Genomic DNA, 21,086 nt, shown 5'->3' with positions numbered 1-21,086 from the left:
TTTTAAAAACGCCATTATTAAATCGCTAATAAGTGGAATGTTGCTAAAGAGGCCTGTTTTAAAAACGCCGTTATTAACTCGCTAAAAAAGTGGAATGTTGCTAAAGAGGCCTGTTTTAAAAACGCCGCTATTAAATCACTAAAAAAGTGCAATGTTGCTAAAGAGGCCTGTTTTAAAAACGCCGTTGTTAAATCACTAAAAAAGTGGAATGTTGCTAAAGGGCCTGTTTTAAAAACGCTGTTATTAAATCGCTAATAAGTGGAATGTTGCGAAAGAGGTCTGTTTTAAAAACGCCGTTATTAAATCACTAAAAAAGTGGAATGTTGCTAAAGGGGCCTGTTTTAAAAACGCCGTTATTAAATCGCTAATAAGTGGAATGTTGCGAAAGAGGCCTGTTTTAGAAACGCTGTTATTAAATCGCTAATAAGTGGAATGCTGCTAAAGTGGATTATTTTAAAAACGTCATTATTAAATCGCTAATGAATAGAATGTTGAATATCATTAGTCATTAAATATTTAAAAAAAGAAATAAATGTTAGGCCATTCATTGCTTATATAACCTTTAGTTAAAGAAGATCAAAGTTCAAAGCACTAATATTGTTTAGAACCCCTTTCTTATCATAATTGTCTATTAAGCTCAAGTTAAGAAAATAGAAGCGTAAGTTCGCAGTTAAAGGACTTTATCATAGGCTTTGACATCTAATACTGGGTTAGTTGAGCAAATTAAAGATTACCAAAACACTTAAAGCTGCTTATGTTATACTAGTTTGATTTCCTGTGTATAAATACATATGAATTGTTTTTTAGCATGTTTCTCTTTTAGTCATTTGACATAAGTTAACTCTTTCATTTTACAGGACATTTAATTGGAATTACGCTTCTTTTTCTTAAAACATAAAATGCGACGAAACCACAATCTTAGAAAAGTCTGCTTTTAGTTTTTGAGTCGTTGAAGTGTTTGTATATGTGTTAAGAAATTCGTTTTTGATGTAATCTTCTATAATTAACATTGAACTGTGTATCGTAGAAATCTTTCGAGCAGTTTTAAATAGATCGGAAAGATCAACTTGTTTATTTGTGGCACATGAATTAGAGATTATATCAGCATAACTTTACTTGTCCTTGTATTGTTTCGTGTATTACATATATATATATCAGTAAAGAGTAAATAAATGAATGTCATTAACAGACAGCTACTAACCTTAAATGATCAAAAGTTCATCATATTCATTCACACGAGAAACACAATCATAGAAATAAGAAAGTATAACAAGGACATCTCTACGATGCATGTCAAATGTTGTGCAATTTACAATATAACTTATCAGTTTCATCACATCATGCGATGTGTGGCTAGTAAAGGAGTACAATATACAGCAAGGCCATAAGTGTCAGGGCATGTTAAACTATTCAGTGTATGTCAGGAAAGTATTTTTCCATTATATCAGCCATTGTCAATGTATGAGGATTTGAATACGCTGCATGGGTTCTCAATGCAGTGGAGGTTAATAACCTATGGACAATTTTTTGGTAAAACAAATTAAACTTTTCAGAGTAAGAGTGTAGTATTTTCCAAGTACATTAAATATCAATAAAGGTACGAAGCAAATGACGTTTTATTTATGAATTTTCATTTTTGAAGAACAAGATTTTAATTTTCTAACATTATTTAGACGATAACGTACGGTGTTAAAACGTACTGGCTTTCAAAATAAAAACGTCGTTTTATCAACACTTGTTATTATAATGTACGGTGTCATGACGCACATAATTATAAAATAAACCCATCTTTTTTTCTCACATAATTACACTTGTTAATATAATGTAAAGTTTACAAGCATAAACTTGTAAAATAAAAACGTCCTTTTAACAACATAGTCACACTTGTTATTATAATGTACGGTGTTATAACACACATACTTGTAAAATACAACCATTTTTTTATTAACATAATCACACTTGTTACTTTAATATACGGTGTTGACAGTTCATACTTATAAAGTAGGAATGTCTTTTTATCAACATAAAATACTTGTTACGGTAATGTGAAGTGTTAAAACGTTCAGACTATAGAAATGAAAACGCCCTTTTATAACATAAACACACTTTTTACAATGTTAAATCAACACGATCATTTCATCTCCCGTTTTAAAAGATTATTCTGTTTTCATACCATAGAGTGGTTGTGCAAATGTATGATAAACATTTTTTCCGCGTAAAAAACAAAACTAGTTGTTTTATTACACAAACCGGAAATTTTACACTAGACAAATAAATTTGGGTAAAAAAAAAAAAGAGTTAAAATATAGGTTCCGACAAGAACCAAAAATAGTGAAAAAGTTTGAAATAACACACCTTAATTAGATTGGACTAGAAATATACAGACAGGCTAAGCTTTTGTTTCTTCTCGTCAGGGGGTCGTTCTAGTATAAGCAAATAAATTAATTAGTTTGATAAATATATCAGTCATTACGCACATCCCAACACAACACTTTCTAAGTTCGTTTCAGCATTTGAGAAACTTATTAATGAATTATCAATAATCGAGATCAAAGCAGTAAAAACCATAGAAGTATGCAAGTCATAAGATTTATAAGTATTAGAATACATAGATTCTTCATTTGGTTACTCTCGATGTTAGAAGTATGCAATATCATAAAAAAGTATAATTATTAGAATATATAGATTCTTCAGCTGGTTACCCTCGATGTAGCAAGTATGCAATATGATAAAAAAAGTATAATTATTAGAATACATAGATTCTTCAGTTGGTTACTCTCGATGTAGCAAGTATGCAATATCATAAAAAAAAGTATAATTATTAGAATACATAGATTCTCCAGTTGGTTACCCTCGATGTTATCCATACTTTAGGTGGTAATCTCAAAAATATCTCACGAGGTTCGGCCAGCTTAGGAGATTTAGGATTAAATATATCTACTGAGCCATCAATGCAAATATTATCAAAATTGTATAAAATACATACAATAAGATAAATAAATACAAATAAGATATATCTAGGTCTGTTTAGTTGTATAACAATATAACATAATATAACACACATATATAAAAGTATAAAGAAACAAATTATCACTAAATATAAAAGCTACGTAATATACGGATTTTATTTTCCATATAAAGTCGAGACGGCCTAGTCTGCTATCTGATCATTAACCGGATCAATTGATATGTCCACTTTTATCCCTATCTTGTTTGGTTCCCTTTTTTTCAATTTAGTAGCCAGCCCTACATATCTTTTTTATTTAGCGATACTTTTTTCCTTATAAGATGGCGTTCATGGGTTACTAGGTTACCGAGTGTATTCTAAAGATTTATAAACTTTGCATATAATATGGCGATAAAATTATAGTTATTGCTAGAACTAGGTAGGCGCTAGGCCTGTTGATGAAAGATGATGATGAACGAAAATAAGATCTAGGTTTTTAGCTATCCGCCGATTTTTCGACTTTGAGACGCTCTGATTTGTTGAAAAGCAACATATACACAGAAAATAGAGCGACTATACCAGGTAGCTCTTCATAACTAGCTTCTGATGACCTGTATGTGTATTAATTTTCTTTTTTTTCTTTTTTACTCATACATAATATAAGGGTTGGCTTCCTAAAGATACCGATTGTGTGGTGTACAAAGTATTGAGTATTCTATATGTTACAGTTATCTAACGTTCATATATTATTGGATGGTAATTCATGTTTCACCCTGTACTTAAGCTTCTTCAAGAAACATCAGGTTTCTGTAAAAAAGCCAAATTCAAAGGGTAATAACATCGTTTACACTAGAATTGTGATTTTTTTTTTCATTTTTTAAGTTTTTGCATAGAATAATAATAAAATATATAGTTAAAGATTTTAAAAACTGTTTTGATCTATTAAATTTTGATAAAATTACCGTTACTTCTAGAACTAGATAGGCGCTAGGTCTGTTGAAGAAAGATGATGATGAATGAAAATAAAAAAATCTAGGTTTTGGCTATTCGCCGGTTTTCGTCTTTGGGAACTCTGGATAGCTGAAAAGCGGCACATACACTGGAGATGGAGCAACTATACCAGGTAGCTTTTCATATGATTTTATATTGCTTTAATACGGAAATCCACGCCAGAAAAAGAATGATAGTCCGAGGTTTCGTCAATTCCCTTAGGTGAATTCAAAATTTTCTACTGCAGTCCCCGGTGGAACAGCGGGTAAGTCTACGGACGTACAACACTAAAATTCGGGGTTTGATTCCCCCCGCAGTGAACGCAGCAGATAACTCAATGTGGCTTTGCTCTAAAATAAACGAACAAATAAAACAAAGTATTGCATTTGCATGACAACCAGAGAGATGTATGGTTATTTGGCACATACAGCCTTCAAGCCATCCTAAAAATGGTGTTATTTTGGTGTAAAAGGTTAAGATTCAATGATAATAAATATTTCATTTCTAATCATGTTAGTGAATCCTGTAGTAATTTCGAACAGAATTTCAGTAAGTCATACAGTTAAGTGTTTTTTGTTAAAAAAAGATACATAACTGATTAATCAAACTAATTACATTTTACATATAGTATAAATTCGCCATTTTCCTACTAAAATAACTGATAAAGGAACTTTTAAAAAACTGGAACTTTTGTGATTCATTTTGACCAGCTAACTTTAACGTAAATAATATATATATATATATATATATATATGCGGAGGGGAATTACAAGTGAGAAAAGTATAACAGATAAAACTATTTTGACGCAATGATAAAAATTCTTATTTTCGTGTATGTACATATATGAAGAAACTGCAATATCGAAAGTACGATGGATTAAATTGTTTTCTGTTTCATGCAATCATGAAAAACGTATTTCAGTGTATTTGAGTTTGTAGTAAGCACAAAGCTACAGAAAGGTATATCTGTGCTGTGCCCACCACAGGTATCGAAACTTGGTTTTAGTGTATTGAGGCGAAAAGTATTGGTCAACGCTATTATGGATGATTGAGCATTATACTGCGGAAAATGATTTGTATTAGCCTACAGTTGCGTAGTGCTCAGTGTTGCTACATAAAAACTTACACTTGCATTAGAAACTCTGCAAGCTTAATATGGCGTTATTATAGAAAAAACATCAGCCATCTTTATGAGAAGTCCGTACCAGATTATTATTGATAAATTAGTAAAACAGTCAGAGCATTCCAGAATTAAACTAACAAAACTTAGCAAATGGTTAACTATACACGCAATAACATAAAACATAACTAGCCCGAAATTTGTTAACATAAATTCAATAGTAAAAGTTATAATAAAATAATATGCTACTAAAGTTTTCATCACTCTTATAAACTTTATTTGTTAAACGTAACTCCCATATAATATTTGTGACAGTAGAAATATATTTGATTTTTACTGATAGTTTTTTATACACACGAAAGGCCCGGCATGGTCAGGTGGTTAAAGCGCTCGACTCGCAATCTGCGGGTGGCGGATTCGAATCCCCGTCCCACCAAAACATGCTAGCTCTTTCAGCCGTGGGGGCATTATAAAGTGACGGTCAATCCCACTATTCGTTGGTAAAAGAGTAGCCCAAGAGCTGGCGGTGGGAGGTAATGACTAGCTGCCTTCCCTCTAATCTTACACTGCTAAATTAGGGACGGCTAGCGCAGATAGCCCTCGTGTAGCTTTGCGCGAAATCCACAACAAACAATACACACGAAACGATCACGTCAAAATTTCGCGTTAACTATTATGATTTACGTGCAACAATTATTACGTTACAAGACTTTTGTTAAGTCGTAACTTACACTTCGAATCACTCTTATTTCATATTTCCCTATTTGTTTTAAAATCAAATTTGGTAATGATATCCTACAATGGAAACATTTTAACGAGTGGGGATCTTGTTTAATTTTTTTTTCGCCAGAGAATTTGAACATGTCTCTCTGATTTTATGGTGAGAACGAATGTTTTTCTTGTATTTTAGTATTTACAAAAGCTTGGGCTTCTCATTAAAGAGAAAGGCAGAAAAAATTAGTTTACTTATTCAACATAATTGTAATGGGTTGCTAATCACATCTCCTACAAAGACTTGAGATTGGTTTGTTTTGAAGGTAGCTAGTCAACACCACCCACCGTCAACTCTTGGGCTACTCTTTTATCAACAAATAAAGGGATTGACCGTCACATTATAACGCCCCCACGGTTGAAAGGGTGAGCATGTTCGGTGTGGGGGATTCGCAGATTGTAAATCAAATGCTCTAACCACCCGGCCATGCCAGGCGCAGACATTCGAATTTCCTGAAGGCCTTTTTTTGTTGTAACGGTAAATTTACCGTTACAACAAAAAATCTGAGATTAACTGTTGCTGAGAGTAACTGTTGATTTTTTGTTAGACCCAAATGCATAGAAATATCAAAATTAGTTGTAGTAACAATTTACATTTACTCACCGAGTGTGTCTCTTGATGTCGTAGGAAGACGGGTGTCGTCTATAACATTATTACAAAATGATAGTAAATATTAAAAAAAATTACTTGATTAAGAAGAAAATGTTTTTGATAAAAATTACATTAGGTGCCATCTCTGTTATTAATTATGTGACTGTAGTTGAGGCCGGAAAAAGTTAGTCTCTGGTTACAATTGCAGAAAATTTGCCTCTACTTGAGACAGAGAAGGTTGTTTCAATTGTTACTACAGCAGTTTTTTTTTTCTATAACATTCAACTGAAAAAAAAAAGAATAGAAAAATTATATAGATGGCAAAACAAGTTAGAAACTTAACATAAATGCTATTTGATTCTGTTCACAAATTTGTATGTATGAGTCCGTTAATAACTAACGAACTGCTGAAACGATTGTCATTAGAACACCATATAAGGGTTGGCAATACGATCTTACCCCTGATGTCTTCCTCATGTGTTGTATACTTTTATGATTGGAGAACCGCTGGATTGATTGTCACCAAACCTGGCATACACGCTATTAGCTTTCGAAAAGTGAGAAAAGGGGAGGTCGGCATACGGGTTTGTCACAACCCGGTGAATACCTGCACGGTTGCGAGAAAATAAAGCAACATTTTTCTTTTGACTATATTCAAGACAGCTTATGTGTGCTTTTATATAGTATTTATTATTGTTTTCAGTTAGACAAGCTTTCAACAAATTTTGTTTCGTCAATGATTTAAAAACGCGATGCAATAAGTATCAGATTATTGAGCAAATGGTAACACGTGTTAGTGTAATTTAAACTGTCTTAGAGCTGTTTTTGTGACACTCCGTGTGGAAAAAAATGTTCCAGCTTTTCTTCGTGGAAATCTGATAGCTCTAAACGTGGACCTGCCTTATAGCTCTACACGTGGACCTACCTGATAGCTCTACACGTGGACCCACCTGATAGCTCTACATGTTATCATTGTTTGGTCTTTCCCACTGTCTTTCAACAAAGAGAAATGCTAATTGGCGAAACTATGGAAATTAATGAAGATGAAATTAATTTAACTTGTTTGCAAGTTTTGGCGTTTCACGATAACCATGATGTATTTCTCATATTCACGGTTACGGTCAGTAGCTTCCTTTCTCCTCTTTCATCTTTACAAAAGTTGAGATGGGAAATTGCTCCTTTGTTCAGGTAAATAGTCCACGTTTGAATCCCGAGGACTCACAAGGACAAGGTAAACGAAAATCATCTTCGTCTTCGAAATGCCGTCCTCATATCATGTTGTTCGGACGTTATTCCTCTCGCCGTAGTTGAGGCGGCTCATTCGCGAGAAACGCTGTCACCACCAATTCGCTAGAGTCTAGAGTCTGATCTGCAATCTACAACTTTCCAGTAAACCATGGTCACATAATTCGGCGATTAACTAAGCTGCAACTTGGTGAAATACCTGTGAACGTTATTTTGTTGCGTTGACTTGTACACATGCAAGAATGACGCCACTGGTGAGCACTGACCTATTTGTGGCAAATCCAAAGCTTGTCTAGTTATGGCAGCACAATAAGATCACTCACATCTCATATTATTTACTAACCGATATCGCTCATTTTTGACATGTGATGTTAAATAACATGTAGTCAAATACTCTGAGATCGATTATTCATTCCTGCTGTTCCTAATTTTGAGCCGATAGACTAGGGGAAGGGCTGTTGTTGTTTGTTATTAAGCACAACAAAGCTACACAAAGGGGTACCTGTGCTCAGCCCACCAAGGGTATCGAAACCCGGTTTCTAGAAGTATAAGAACGCAGAAATACCGTTGTGCTACTTGGGGCAGGGGAAAGGCAGATAGTCAACAACGCCCACCGAAATCTCTGGTTCTACTATTGTGGAATCGAAAAGTGAGATCTACCTGTTACACTTATAGCGCACCCATGACCTCAAAGTATGGGGTGCGTTTTTGAGTTAAAGAGCACCGAACTTAAAATCTTCAGTTGCATAGCCTGAGCACGCAAGTTACTGTACAATTAAGAACAGTTAGAACTCTCGAGCAAAATACATGTACTCTTATAGATTAATTGAAATTGTCGGAATTAAAACAAACTTAATGTAATCACCAAAGTTACTAAAATAGATTTAAGGCCACGGACGCAAGCTGAATTAGGTACTGCTTATTTGAGGCATTATGGGAAACGTTTTGATATTATATCTTTCAGTCTTAAGCATATTGGTATCCATTACATAGGAAAGCGTCAAGTTAGAGAACGGGAGTCGTTGAACAAGTTCTTAATTGTTAATCACTTCAGTAGGCTTGCGACCCTGTTTTTAGTCGTGAATATATATATATATATATATATGTATATATATATATTGATAGAGAAAGTTCATTGGTTTTACAATTCCACTTATATCTTTTGAATTTGATGGGAAATGTCGTGATTTTGTAAGTAAGATCATGATTTCACATCTTGATGAAAAGCACTGCGAGTTAGATGTTTGCGATTGTATGGATTACAACTGGAAAAGATTAATGAGGATAGAAAACTTAAATATTTCAAGCAACATAATCCTGATCTGTTTTAAAATGCAAATTGTTTAAGCTGAGTTGATGAAATTATCAATGTTGAACATTTAGGCTTAAGTCTAGAATATAAAAACGAAATAGTACGTACAATGACCCTCTATTAATTTTACAATTTATTCTATGTATATTCTGAACGGAACGGAAAATTCACCCTATTAAAATACACGATTTTGTAAGAGAGAGAAAAATAAAGATTCGATTTTTGAAACTTAACCAAGAGCGCTACATAGTTTATAAAAACAAATTAGGGTTAGCTTTTGCGACACTTACAATTTTAACTAATTAATGAGGCGGATCGTACATGTTTAAATAGTTCTAATTAGAGTATATTTACACTGCAGAATTTGTTAAACTGAATTACAAAGGCTGGGCTAAGAAAGGCGAGCATGATTGCTTCAAGGCTACGAGACGGCTAAGCTGGCTGGAAAAGGGTTATGTACACTTTTAAAAACAAAGTTTACTTAACATGTTTATACTATTTCCAAAAAGCTAGAAATGATACTTTTTTGAAATTTTAGAATAATACGTGCACATCCTAAATATGAACGTCATAATAAACTAAAAATATTAAGTTTTCGACTGACAATAATAAGCACAACAAGCTCAAAGCCAACAAGTTAAATTTCCTGAAATAGACAAATAATTTAATCGTAAATAAGTACTAAGTAGTAGTAAGAATTATTAAAGAATTTCGTTTGAGAAAGCTAAATATTTATCTTTACAATTAGAAGTTTTAATTTCTTGGGAAAAACCACACAGTTTAACTTCATGTACGTGAAAATATTTAGACATGGCAGAGAACCCGGTTTGTTGCTTTTATACATTTTTAATACTGTTATTGTATGAGCATTTTAGTGGAATTTGGTCTTGGATTTGGATTTCTAACAGTTAATAATTAATATTCCAGTGATTGATTTTTTGGGTGTTTACTTGCACGTTTGTTTGTTTTGTTGTTAACAATGTCAACTAATGTCTGTGCTGTATCCACCTCGGGGATCGAGCCCCGAATTTTACTATTATTAGCCCTCAAGCCTGCTGTTAAGCTACCGAGGGGAGATTTACTTACTTGCTTTGTTTAGCGTTGTGTGCTGTTTGCGCTGTGCCCACCGTGGTGAATCGAATCCTGGATTTTAGTGTTGTAATCCCTTACACTTATCGCTGACCTAAATTAGGAAACACGTTTACAAACGAAAGATTAACAGTATTGTGCTTCTCAGATGTATAATTAATACTGCGCAACCAATCTTTCGTATCTCCTCTGTGCTTAAAGTCAAGGTACAGCATCTTTGGTTTTATAAAGGTAACGAAACACCACCTATAACATATCACACAGAAAATAATTATGTATCGTTTGTCTCATACGCCGTATATGAATTACTATGTAATTACATTTCGTCACACACTTGCGTGATCTGTAGGCTTAATACGCATTGCGTCACGTTAGAAGACGAATGTTTAAATATTTATTTGTTGCATATTCGGTGTCTCGTCAAATACTAAAAATATATTTTATGAAAATCATTTTGGAATATTCTTGATTGTAAACAATTCTAAAAGTATGAAGATTGTATGTTTTACAATTTTTGAGTTAGGGCTACCTGTGCATAGCCATCCCTAATTTTGAACTGATAGACTAAAGGTAATTTTGGTAGCTAGTCAGCAGCAGCACCCACCGCCAACTCTTGGACTATTGTTATCGCACAATGGAATTTGAGCGCCACTCTCATAACGTTCCAAAGTCCCTACTCACGGTCCCAAAGTGCAGAGCGCACTTTTGCGGGAACTGCGCGCGCACCTTAAATCCTTGTATTCACAGTCCAGACACATTAACCATTTAGACCACGAGCGGTTAAAAAGGGTGGGAGTATAAAAACATAATTTTAGATAAAACATATTTACTTCTGTCTAGTATATTGGTATAAAATGTTGTTTTAAAATACTGGAAAACGTTTGAGTGTGTTTTCTAACATCAATTAATCCAGTTTTTAACGAGATGCACGCAAATAAATCCACCAAGTTTCTATGATCATGTGAAAGTACGTCTTTTGAAAAACAAACAAACACAAATTGGACTATCTTACTGTATCCCGCGGGGAATCGAACCCCCGGATTTTATTGTTGTTAATTCGTAATCTTACCGCTATCCCACCGGAGGATCTTAAAAAAATGTTTATCAGACGGTCTCTCATTGAAATTAACTACTTGCTGGGTTTGAGTGCCTCATTTTCCGTATAGCTAGCAACGCCCCTGTTTTCCTCATTAGTTGAGTAAACAAAAAAGACAATTATGAAATTGAAACGGCATGATAAATACAGTTACCGTGTATACTTTACACTTAATGATAGTTGTGATGTAGACAATATTGACCAGAAAAATCACAGTCAAAAACGTGTTAATATTAGGGCTTCAGAAATGGTGAACTGAGATGATGATAAAGGTGTATCTTTTGAAAGCGCTTATATGTGTTATTGGTTGCTTAATTGTAGAGTGTATTGGAAATTTATCTCACCTCTCCATCCCCTTTTCCGATTACGAAAGTCTGAGGATGTGGAACATCAGATGTACCCTTTTTTTTTTAGCAAAAGCGTATTCAAATTATTCAATATGCTATCGTTTATTAACGATATTAATAATATTAAGTTTTACACGTAATATCATGTGCACCAGTATTAAAGCAATGTGTGGATGTGCACTACTGTTTTTTTTATGGGGAGTGGTGGAGTTCGTTTGTTTATTTGTAATTAAGCCCAAAGCTACACAATGGGCTATCTGTGCTCTGCCCAACACGGGTATCGAAACCCAGTTTCTAGCGTTGTAAGTCCGCAGACATACCGCTGTGCCACTGGGGGGGGGTATTTTTAGACCATCGATTCTATTGGATCACTTGGCCGCTTTGCAATGCTACCAGGACACAGTGACAAGTGATCATCTAATACATGGCTAGTATTACCAGTGTCGTTGAGAGTAAAGGAAGTGGGAGGCGGTGCTCATGTTGCACCTGATTTAGTATACCTAGACTTGCCCTTTCGCCAGGACACGTTCCTTCCCCTTCAATCACAGTAGAAACTGCACGTACTTAATACGGATAGTTAGAATGGTGCTTTCGTTGTCGAGTTTAATTTTGTTTGTTTGTTTTGAATTTCTTGGAGATACACGGGTATTGAATATATATTTAAATTCAAGAGGTGTCACTGTAACTATATTACCTTAGCACTTTGATGATGTTTATTATCAAGCACAATGCTACACAAGGGGCGATTTGTGCTCTGCCCACCACGGGTATCGAAACCCAGTTTCTAGTGGTATAAGTCCGCAGACATTCCGCTGTGCAACTCGAGGCCTTAGCGCTTTGTCAGACTGTGCAAGAAATATTTGAATGTTTTGTTTGTCTGTCTGTTTAATAGCAAAGCTACGCAATGGACTATCTAAACTTATCTGCTGCTGGGATCGAACTCCAAACTTTAGCGTTATAAGCTACTAGTCATACCGCTAAGTCACAATCGGTGAATAAATTAACGATAAATAATTTTTATACTTTTTCAAAAAATAACTTTATTTGGAATTTTGCATAAAGCTACACGAGGGCTATCTACACTAGCTGTCCCTAATTTAGCAGTGAAAGACTACAGAAAAGGTTGTTAGTCATCACCACCCACTCAGCCAACTCTTGGGATACTCTTTTGCCACCGAATAGTGGGATTGACCGTCACATTATAACGCCCCAACAGCTGAAAGGGCAAGTATGTTTGGTGGGACGGGGATTCGAACCCGCGACCCTCAGATTGCGAATCAAGGGCGCTAAGAACATGGCCATGCCAGGTTTCGAGTGTGGAGCAGGTTTCACTGACACTAAGACGTTTATTTCAATTGGGTATCAGTTAATCCAGAGGGAACACATATTAATACTTTAACAACCAGTTCCGTAGTACGAGCTGTATTAAGACATACGAAGTACATTTCTCCGCCTCTCACTACATGAACTGAAATATAGTTTAGGATTTTTAAAAATAAATATGCAACATTTTCTGTAACTATTTTAGAAATAATTATCACAGAAAGTATATTTTAGATATAATTTTGTAAATGAATGATGTCACAAAGTATTTTATGGTGACATTCAGTAGGTGGCCCTATACAAGAAATTTAAATGTTTTATGGTCAGGAGAGTTTATTTACTTGTGGCCAAATCATTAAACATACTAATAACAAATGTCTACAACCGAAAATACCATTTCAAGGTTTCAGGAGAGAACCTGTGGTTCCCAAACCATATAAGTAATAATTGTTTAGAAAAATGCATCGCAGTTATACGAGTTTTGTGATTGAATTTTTACTTTTAACGCCAATAAATTGACTCCGCAGTTCACTCATCGAAAAACGTTATTAGAAAACGTGGTTCGAATTCTAACGTTACATTTGCTCAGAAAATGAAAAAATCACAAAACATTTAACATCACCTGGTTACATCAAATATTCTGATTCTTACGATATCTTGTAAAATCTAAGGAACGAAGAGGAGAATAAATTTATTTTTCAAATTATGCTTTTAAGCCTCTTCTAGTGGATCGTATTAGGCACAATGTTGTATTCTCAACTTGTTATCATAGCTGGAATCCAACTCATCTCACGAAGAAGAAATAGGAGGAAACGTAACACGTATAACACAAATATATCATTACGAACATCACACAAAAATAACGATTTTACATTTGAAAAACTTTAAATTTACGAAGTCTTGTGTTTTGTTAGTTCAGAAGTTTCGCGTAAGACTACACAAGAACATAGCCTAGATTTTAAGTGACAGTCTTCAAGGAAGGCAGCTAGTCAACAGTCCCTGTTTTCAACCTTTGGACTACTCTTGTCTGGACGAAACGTGTCTTGAACTATGAATCCCTAGTCCGAGCATGCTAATTTCCAGGCCACGCACATCCCAACTCGTCAAAGAACATGGTACTCTGATACACTGGCTGTGAATTGATTTTTTTATTGGTTTGTTTTGTTTTTAATTTAGAGCAAAGCTACTCGAGGGCTACTTGCGAGATCTGTCCCTAATTTAGCAGTAATATACTAGAGGAAAGGCAGCTAGGCAACACCTACAACCACCAACTCTTGGGCTACTCAACCAACTAAAAGTGAGATTGACGGTCAAATTATAACGCCTCGAAGACTAAAAAAGGCGAGTATGTTAGGTGACGGGAATCGAACCTACGACCCGAAGATTGCGAGTAAAGCACCCTAACCATCCGGTCAATCAAGACCAAACGGTAATTAACTTTTTGGACGCTATTTTCAAAATGGAGTAATTTGGAAATAAAAAACGGTAAATCTAAATACGTTAAGGTCATCTAACAAGGTAAATCTAAATACGTTAAGGTCATCTAACAAGGTAAATCTAAATACGTTAAGGTCATCTAACAAGGTAAATCTAAATACGTTAAGGTCATCTAACAAGGTAAATCTAAATACATTAAGGTCATCTAACAAGATAAATTTAAATACATTAAGGTCATCTAACAAGGTAAATCTAAATACGTTAAGGTCATCTAACAAGGTAAATCTAAATACGTTAAGGTCATCTAACAAGGTAAATCTAAATACATTAAGGTCATCTAACGTTCACTATTTAATACCTCTAGTTTCAAGTTGTAATTAGTATTGATTCAGAATGAAGCAACAGTTTCATTTGTTTGCTGTTAAGCACAAAGCTATATAATATGCCCAATGCTGGTACCAAAACCAGATTTTTATCGTTATAAGCCCTCAGACTTACTGCTAAGCCTCGGGAGGAAGGGGAGGGGGAGACAAACGGTTTCATAAAGAAGTACTCATGGTGGATTTATCTTGCAATGCGTGATAAAGGGGTCGTGCGTTTAATACTGAAAGACTGAAAGAAAAAAGCCCAATGATTCTGTGTGTTACATTGCTAACTCTTGTACATACCCTTCAACATAGAAACACTAAGTCTAGTTAGGTTCAGGAATTAGTGGACATCATCACAAAAAAGTGATGTGTTGATCTAAGTTTTAAGAGTAATTTATTAATTGTGGGAGAAACTTAACAAATTAAACTTTTGGGCTAACTTCGCAATATGTTAGTGAAACGTAAGTCTTAAATTCACGTATAAGTTATTCATTAGGTGAGAGACATACACAAGCCTATGCTTCTAGCCTCATGAAGTATTGAGTTAGCCTAAAAGTTAATTTTTAGATGATTCGCCCTTTCAGCCGTGAGGGTGTTATAATGTGATGGTCAATCCCACTATTCGTTGGTAAAAAGAGTAGTCCAAGAGTTGGCGGTGGATGGTGATGGCTAGCTGCCTTCCCTCTAGTCTCTCCCTTCTAAATTAGGGACGGCTAGCGCAGATAGCCCCCTCGAGTAGCTTTGCGCGAAATTCAAACCAAACCATCTTAGGTGAAATGTTATCAGTTACTTTTTTTTGTGGCTTGCCTTGTGTTTCAAACACAAATAACAGGATTCGTCGTGATGGCACTCATCATGACGTCAGTTATAAAAGGAATTTTAGGCTTTGATCTAAAGGTTTACTCCTTAGAATGTACACGCATAAATTATTTTGTTTGTGACATAACAATGCAATAATTTCACTATGGTACGTTCGTGGCCTATTAGTTGACGTGCACGGGCTGAGAACTCGAGGATCCGGGGCTCACGATTTGTGGCCTAAAACCAGCTTCCGCACTTCGGGGTCGTGGGTGCACTATAAGAGTGACTGTCAAATCTCACTATTCCATCAGACAAGAGTTGATGCTGGGTGCTGTTATTAGCTGTCTTTCGTACAAAATAACCGATTATAATTAGGGACGACTACGGGCAGATAACCCTCATGAACTAACGCATTCGACTAAAATTATTTTGTGTTGTTTATTTGTTTGTAATTAAGCACAAAGCTACACAATGAACTATTTGTGCTCTGCTCACCACGGGTATCTAGCGTTGTAAGTCCGCAGATATATCGCTGTGCCACTGGGGGTGTAAATTATTTTGTTTAATTCTTTACACAAGAGTAAGTAAGTAAGTAAGTAATTGTCAAGCTGCTTAAAAAACAACAACAGTTAACTACGCTTTAACTTCGTCATTATTGATAAGTTAATGTGATTAAATTAAAGGTCAGTAATATAAGGATAGATACATATTGATATTTCATCGTTCTTGCTTTACATATTAATGCATTAAGGTTTATACATATATAGGTATGGTTAGTTTATTTAAATATGACAGCTTTTAGATATATAGTTATTTAAATTGTTTAATAATAAGTATCTGGTTTCATTTTTATTGTGGAATGTTATTAAACTTTTAGGCTAGCGATAGCCGTCCCTAATGTAGCAATGATAGACTAGAGGGAAGGAAGTTAGGCATCACCATTTACCGCCAACTCTTCGGCTACTCTACCAACGAAAAGTGGGATTGACGATTACATTATAACGCCCCGAAGACTAAAAAAGCAAGTATGGTTAGGTGACGGGAATCGAACCCACGATCAGAAGATTGCGAGTCAAGCGCCCTAACCATGAGGTCAATACTTATATAGATTGTTTAATGATAAGTATCTGGTTTCATTTCTGTTGTGGACTTTTATAACGTTTAGACGTTTTTTATTTGTCTGACTTATAATGAAATAGACAAAGTAAATAGTTTAATATCTATGTTTTTTTATTGTATTTCGTTGTTAAATATCAAACAAAAGTTTAAAAATGAAGCTGTGGCTTGTGACGTTAAGAGTACATGCTATAATTTAAAATTACACTTGTATAATATTACAAGAATACATAACGTACAGTTAGCTTCGCGGAGTACTCTATGTATATATATATATATGCATGTGGATATAAAACTTTTGAATAAATCCATATTCGTTATTCCCGTATTATTATTCATAGGTTTATGTGGCACTGCAGCAAAAAGTACAACTTGAACTCCAATATCGATTGACATTGTTAGAGAGACCAGCAGTAGGTACGTGGCATTTTGCGGCTCTGACAAGTAGGAGTCCATAACTTATAAGTCCATTAGCCAAATAACAAAAAAGCAGCTGAAAGCGTGATAATAAAGGAGCAGTTTGTTAATCTATTCGCAGTATAAATATCGTCAGTAACACTAAGCTTTCAAATAAATATAATCGCGACCGAAGATTCTTGTCTTATATTTTTACTTATCTAGGAAGAAATTACTTATATAGGCGCTGCGCAGTCTTTGTTTGATGTATAAACATATATACACACACATCCACAATCTCTATCCCTTTATATATAGTCTTCACATTTTAGTTGTTTGAAAACTAGAGAATCGTGGTACATTTTACACTTATACACATAGAAAAGCTCTCAAGCCCTTGCGTGATATTTCGTTTGACTTGTATGATAATGAACTGTGTTAATTCAATGTGAAACGTGAACGTAATATGTTTATTATATAATAGAATGTTCTTTAAATGTATACAGTATTTAATGATGGACATAACGTCGACTTGAGAATGGTGATTTATTTGAAATAAAACAGAAGACTATGCGACATTACACATGCAAGGAAATGGATAGTATTCACTGCTAAAATTAACTCGCTTATTGAACTTTTCCTGGCATGGCTAACCTGTGACTCTTTAAAAACCAAGATATAATATTGCCTTGTAAGAATACATAGGCTGGTATTCCTGTTCAAACGTTAGTGTGGGTCTTAGAATAATTCAAACAGGCGGATAATGGATCTTTGTAGAGAAACTGTTTTGAGAATATAATGCGACCAAATTTCAAGAATGAAAAACGTATAAAATTAGAGACTTATTTAAATTAATATAATCTAATTAGTGTGTTGTGTCAGAAGAGTATCGGAAAAGAAATACACATTTACGATTGGTTTGCTTTTTAGTATTATTAAACTGGGGGTCGTTATTTTCAAACTGAACGATAGACTATGCGACACGTGGACTAAAATATCAGGACGAAGACTCCAAAGTTCAGGCCATAGCTATCCCTTGTTTGTCAGCAGCCAAGGCCATCTACGTATCTAGCCTTAACCGAATAATAGGATCTACTGCCTACAGCTGCTTAACGATAACAACGGGCTCGAAACTTGGACCTTCTGCAGATCGATATGCTAAACACTTAGCCACACTCAGTCAGTTATTATTAACAACTAATTTAGAGGGTTGGGCGTTGCCTAGTAATAAGCGTATGCAGACTGTGAATTCGAGATATCATGGTTCACGTTTTGTGGTCTCAATAATGTGATTTGCACTTCGAGGCCATGGGTACACTATAATAGTGACAAGCAAGTCCCACTATTCGATCAAACATGAGAATAGCCTGAGAATTGGCGCTGAAAGCTGTTGATCAGTGGTGTTCCCTATAGTCTATCAGTTTAAAATTAGGGACAGCTATGCGCAGATATTCCTCTTGTAGCTTCTCGCAAATTTCTGAGACAAACAAACGAAGAAACTGAGAACTTTTGAAAATTTAAACCACTCTTAAAATACCGCTCAAGGATTGAATATACAGGAGTGTGCAGGTGTTTATTATAGCTTTAGTTAGAGACACATGCACGTAAAATATAAACAAAAACGCTTACGGCTAGAAATTTCGTATCGCCAAGGTACATATAGCTAGCTACCTAGCAATCAGAGTAGCTAAATTACCTAATTAAATTAATTGTAGCGAACGGAATTAACAAGTGACAGTCTTGGAGATATACGGGTATTGAATTTGTTTAAACTCAAGAGGAGTCACTGTGACTGTATTGCCGTAGCGCTTTGATGATGTTTATTGTTGTTTATTATTAAGCACAAAGCTACACAAAGGGCTATCTGTGCTCGGCCCATCACGGGTATCGAAACCCGGTCTCTAGTGGTATAAGTCCGCAGATATACCGTTGTGCCACTGGGTGTCTTAGAGCTTTGTCAGATTGTGCAATAAATATTTGAATGTTTTGTTTGTTTGTCTGTTTAAGAGCAAAGCTGTGTAATGGACTATCAAAACTTAGCTGCTGCTGGGATCGTTTGTTTGTTTGTAATTCAGCACAAGGCTACACAATGGGCTATTTGGGCTCTGCCCACCACGGGTCTGCTGGGATCGAACTCCATACTTTAGCATTATAAGCCACTAGTCATACCGCTAAGTCACAAGCGGGTAATAAATTAACGATAAATAATTTTTTTATACTTTTTTCGAAAATTAACTTGATTTCGTTTGTTTGGAATTTTGCGCAAAGCTACACGAGGACTATGTGCACTAGCCGTCCCTAATTTAGCAGTGAAAGACTAGAGGGAAGGCAACTAGCTAGTCATCACCACTCACCGCCAACTCTTGGGCTACTCTTTTACCAACTAATAGTGGGATTGACCGTCACTTTATAACGCCCCACGGCTGAAAGGGCGAGCATGTTTGGTGGGACGGGGATTCGAACCTGCGACCTTCAGAGGACTGAATTATTTTGTGCTAGTATAACTCGTGACGATTAACACCGTGTATTTAAAAACTCAAGGTGTTAAATACTCTTGATATTTAAAAATAACCAGGTGGTTAGGACACTTGATAATCTTTGGGTCGTAGATTCGAATTCCTGTACCACCAAACATGCTTGCCCGTTCCACCGTGAAGGTATTATAATGTAACGGCCAATCCCACTATTCGTTGGTAAAAAGAGTAGCCCAAGAGTTATCGGTGGTTAGTGGGGACTAACCTGCCTTTCCTCTAGTTTTTCACTGCTAAATTAGGGACGGCTAGCGCAGATAGCCTTCGTGCAGCTTTGCGCGAAATTCAAAACCAAAACCAAACCAAACTATTTTTAAAAAATCGCCAGTCGCCTCGTTCGGGAATGTTATGATAGTAAACTCATTCTGTCTGAACATAGAACGGAGTGATAGTTTTGGTACTTTTTATGAATTTATTGTCTTTGTGAATATTGTCGATAGACGTGATTCAGTTTACGATAAACACCAGGTGTGAAAGAAAGAAACAAATAAATAAACAATCTTATTATTTTAAATCAAATAATATACACCGTTGGTAAAGCAAATGGCAAGTCTGTATTATATATACTTCTCTTTGTTTTGTTTTTTACTCCGTTACACCCAGAGTGCAATCGGGTTATTATTACTTACGCCCTTGTAGTACACACCTACAGCACAGTATAGTCAAATAATTAGTTTTATGTTAGAGACAGTGGTTACGAAGAGAAATCATTGTTTTTCAAAGTCACTTGTTTTAAAAAAAATATTTTTCAAGTTTCACTTTCTATTTCGTTAAATTATTCTATCAGTTTTTCGTTTAGGCTGTTTTCTTTATAGATTTCATTATCTCAAAAACATTGGTAGAGGTACGTCATTTTTAGTTATGTTTGACTTTGGTTAAAATGATACAGTGCGTTCCAGTATTTTTGTTTGGGACTCGAGCATTTTTCGATATTCAGTACATTGTACAGAAGGTGAATCTTTACTTTTTTTAGGTTGTAAGTTGTCCCCCCCCCCTCCTCTGATATAAGCAATTTAGGATTATGGGATACCATATTAAGAAGTTGGTCTGGGTTAACATTAGGACATAAACAGTTTTTTTTTCTGTATTTTGCGAAGTGCAGAAAAGTCATCACATACACTTAGATGCAAGTCTCTAATAGTGTGAGACTCCAGTACAATTTATTGTTAGTGAATAAGTAAAAGTTATATTGTCTCGTTTTTCACATCATTATTTACCTTTGGTGTTTATGTTCAATTGATTTTCTGTAGAACATTGTCCGGATCTGTTGTTTGCTCACCAGATGGATACCAGTGAACCTGAAAACCATATAAGATATCTAAGGAGCTATTCTTATAACCTTAGTATCATTGGTACTTGTATGAGTAGCGTTTGAGTTGATATGTAAATACTGATTTTTATATATTGATACTACAATTACCGATAAGATCAATGGATTCATCATCTTTATCTAATCACATTTTCTAAACAATTTATGGACTCAGTTGCTTGTTGTACCATGATTTAGTTGGTTACATTGTTTTGAAGTGGGACAAAAAATGTAAATAAAAATACCATCAGTATTGTAATTAGCTTCACTAATGACTATTTTTGATCCCCTGTACAT

At 35.0% G+C, this 21,086-nt stretch overlaps 1 long non-coding RNA gene across 3 annotated transcripts in view; it reads left to right on the top strand.

The window, feature by feature from the left end:
- LOC111085169 overlaps positions 1–21,086 on the top strand; it is a 57,881-nt gene that overhangs the window by 23,071 nt on the left and 13,724 nt on the right. For 2 of the 3 annotated variants that reach the window (XR_002610007.1, XR_002610008.1), the window contains exon 2: positions 3,922–4,070. This is a non-coding gene — a long non-coding RNA (uncharacterized LOC111085169). Of the gene's footprint in view, positions 1–3,921; positions 4,071–16,314; positions 16,356–21,086 lie in introns of those variants that run through there. The other variant, XR_002610006.1, reaches the window with a different exon arrangement.

The sequence above is a fragment of the Limulus polyphemus genome, unplaced genomic scaffold (genome assembly GCF_000517525.1).
Source record: "Limulus polyphemus unplaced genomic scaffold, Limulus_polyphemus-2.1.2 Scaffold260, whole genome shotgun sequence".
Lineage (NCBI taxonomy): Eukaryota > Metazoa > Arthropoda > Merostomata > Xiphosura > Limulidae > Limulus > Limulus polyphemus.
This window is presented reverse-complemented; position numbering and strand designations above follow the sequence as displayed.